At 39.7% G+C, this 3,632-nt stretch overlaps 1 non-coding gene across 1 annotated transcript; it reads right to left on the reverse strand.

The window, feature by feature from the left end:
- Positions 1-2,847: 2,847 nt before the first annotated feature.
- Positions 2,848-2,923, reverse strand: TRNAV-AAC (transfer RNA valine (anticodon AAC)). Its single transcript has one exon. It is a non-coding gene; the product is annotated as a tRNA-Val (tRNA).
- Between the last annotated feature and the right edge of the window lie 709 nt (positions 2,924-3,632).

Genomic DNA, 3,632 nt, shown 5'->3' on the forward strand with positions numbered 1-3,632 from the left:
GTTTACCTGGAGAAAAAATGGACAACGTTTTTAGTTAGGCTCAAGATAATATAGTGCAAAGTGTATAATGTTAGGACTCCACATTCTAGCATGAAATCATTTCTACTAATAACCTTTTCATAGTCTTAAATTCCCAACTTCTCTTCTGCTCGAATTTATTTGTGCTGTTCATTTGAGTTCTACTATGTTGAGAACTCCTTCCCCTCCACAATTAAGAATCCATTTAGTTGACTTCCCTCACGTCTGCCACATTCCCCAGTTCTTTTACATGAATGTGATTTCCTTAACAAGTTTTCATTTTATATTCTTTTTTTTTAAATTTTATTTATTCATTTTAGAGAGGAGAGAGAAAAGGAGAGAGAGAGACAGAGAGGGAGAGAGAGAGGAGAGAGAGAAGGTGGGGAGAAGCTGGAAGCATCAACTCCCATATGTGCCTTGACCAGGCAAGCCCAGGGTTTTGAACCGGCGACCTCAGCATTTCCAGTTCGACGCTTTATCCATTGCGCCACCACAGATCAGGCAACAAGTTTTCATTTTATATTCTTAGAGCCTAGTGTTTAGCTCCCTGCACATCTAATTTCATTCTCATCAACTCTAGTCTACTCTTAGCCTGCAGAGCTGGCTGACTTCTCCCAGAAGCCCCTTTTCTTGGGCATGTTAACTGAAAAAGTCTATAAATTCTCCTACCCTAAGAAATTGGTCAGGTGCGCTGTATTCACTAGGCTTGTCAAACCCTGTCAGAGTTAGTAAATCAGAAAGCATAGACACATTCGACTAAGTTACAAAAGGCAAACAACTGCCTACTCCCTGATCCTGTCAGCTATGAATGAGTCCAGAAACAAACAAAAAAGAATTTTATCTGGAAATTTGGCATGGCAAGAAAGTAAACATGCTGGCTCTCACCTGAAATCTCCCTTCCCCTCTTTTCAGGGAAGTTAACATGCTTTGCCTATAAGTGACTTAAATTTTAAAGAATAAATTACCTGTGTTCAAGGACTTGTGTTTCTCTTCCACGATTTTTTTTTTCATCAGACAATGAAGCCAATGATTGAACAGGATCAGTCTTATTAATAATTTGTTATATTGACTCTCTAGGTCATTGATTGAAAACGATTGCTTCTTATATATATTTCCCTTCAGTAGGACCCCCTTTAGATCTACAGCATGCAGAATTAGAATCAGTGACAGGGAGGTTTAGGAAGCTCAGAGAGAGTGAAAGCCTTTTGATCTGGCTTTCTGATAAGTCATCATCTTATAGTCTAAACAATAGACTAGGCTTTATTATGGCTGCTTTTTGTACACTACTTCATTTTTCACCTGTTCCCAAATTAAGCTCAGCTTCACCTCAGAAAGGGGTGTGTGTGTGTGTGTGTGTGTGTGTGTGTGTGTGTGTGTGTAAAATCATCAAATTGGGTTCTTGGTGGTGACTAGTAGAAAGTATAGGGAATTCTAATGAAGTCAGGGAACAGTGTATGCCTGGTGACTAGAAGGTTGTTCTTCATTGTTAAATCTGGGTCAGATGTGTGTTGGGGTTAGGATGAGCCAAAATGCCCGAGTGGCTCTGGCACTCTGATTATTCTGTCAAAAACTAGCTAAAGTAAAAAGTGTAAAATGAACTGAATATGATGCAGTGTAGGGTTGTCTGTGTCAGTGACTGGCTCTACTGCCCTGTCTTTGAGCGAAGGCATGTAACAGCCCTCCCGAGCGATTGATGCACCCCAGATGGTAGGGATGTGGATCAATAGCTGAGGCGTGAGATTCCAGAGGAGGGATGAGAAACCTACAGTTCAGAGAGTTTCTAAAACTGGATTCTGACTTTCCTTCTAACCATGTATTCCTCTAGTCATGTGTATGGGAGAGTTATATTAGCTGTTTAGCAAGTAGCTTCCAAATGTATAAGCTCAGATATGATAGATGTTTATTTCTTGCTCCAAAGTGGCTGACAGTGATTGGTGGGTTGTGCTCTGCTAAGCCATGACTTGGGATCCAGGTACTTTCTAGAGATAGGGCTCAGGTAATTAACTGTAGCTTGAAGAGTTCCACAGATGATTCTGGTTTTCAGCCCCAGTTGGCTGACAAAAAAGCCAAACACATGTCCAGGGAAAAGCATTTTATATAAGAACTTTTTTTTTAATTTTTATTATTTTTTATTTTATTTATTCATTTAAGAAAGAAGAGAGAGACGGAGAGAGAAACAGAGAGAGAGAAGGGGGAGGAGCAGGAAGCATCAACTCCCATATGTGCCTAGGCAAGCCCAGGGTTTCGAGCCGGCGACCTCAGCATTTCCAGGTCGACGCTTTATCCACTGCACCACCACAGGTCAGGCTATAAGAACTCTTGAAGCCGGTTTTTGACTATGAGTTCAAATTCTTGCCATATTTGTTATTCTATTTCACTTCTCCAATATAGTCCTCAACCATGGGAATACAAAGCATAGTCTTTCTTGTCTTCAAAAACGCTGGCCACCTACCTCAAACACTATTATAGCATCCTGAACAGCTACTCAGATCTTCACAACTTTTTCTGAGGATGTCAGTTTTATAATTTTGCTTCTTCTTCTTCTTCTTCTTCTTCTTCTTCTTCTTCTTCTTCTTCTTCTTCTTCTTCTTCTTCTTCTTCTTCTTCTTCTTCTTCTTCTTCTTTTTGTATTTTTTGGAAGCGAGAAGCTGGGAGGCAGACAGACATACTCCCGCATTGCTCCATTGCAACTAGAGCCATTCTAGCACCTGAAGTGGAGGCTATGGGCCAACTTTGCTCCAATGGAGCTATGGCTACAGGAGGAGAAGAGAGAGACATAGAGAAAGGAGAGGGGGAAGGGTGGAGAAGCAGATGGGCACTTCTCCTGTGTGCCCTGGCTGGGAATTGAACCCAGGACTTCCACATGTTGGGCCAACACTCTACCACTGAACCAACCAGCCAGGGCCTAATTTAGCTTCTTACCAGAGAAAAAGGCAGAAGAATTTAGGCTTAATTGTTTCATAACACTGGGGAACAAAATTTTTGTTGCATCCACAAAAACACTTGTTCTTACCTAATTTGAGTGTGCTGATCTCAAATCTGACATTAGTTTTTCTCTGTAAGCTACAGTTTTTGTGCAATTCAAGATTTTAAGTTTTCATCTTATTGTAAAACTTTCAACATTTAGTTTAACATAATGAAGTAGAATGTCTTCTTGGGCATCATCTTTGTGAAAATATAATAATGTATATAATGCAGTAACTACATTAGTACACTAAAAGATATGATTATATCGGAATTTGTCTGCAATTTTGAAATAGAACATATTAAAACACTTATTTTAATCATAAAATTTGCTCAAAACTTATTTAAATTCTACTCAGGCAAATATTTGCATTTGTAGCTCTTGTGTTTGTGTACTTGTTGAAGAGAATCTCGTCTGATGCTCCCCCAGTAGTCTGCTCATCACTAACAGCTCCAAGATTTTTGGGAAACTTATCAAGGTGACTGTTCAGGAAGTGAATCTTAATGCTCATGTTACATCCAATGTCATGGAAAGCCAACAGCATCCTTTGAATTAGAAGTTAATAGTTTTCTGCTTTTTTGTTGCCAAGGAAGTTCTTTGTAACTGCCACAAAAGACTGCCATGCTGCTTTCTCCTCCTTATTCATCTT

The sequence above is a fragment of the Saccopteryx bilineata genome, chromosome 1 (assembly GCF_036850765.1).
Source record: "Saccopteryx bilineata isolate mSacBil1 chromosome 1, mSacBil1_pri_phased_curated, whole genome shotgun sequence".
NCBI lineage: Eukaryota > Metazoa > Chordata > Mammalia > Chiroptera > Emballonuridae > Saccopteryx > Saccopteryx bilineata.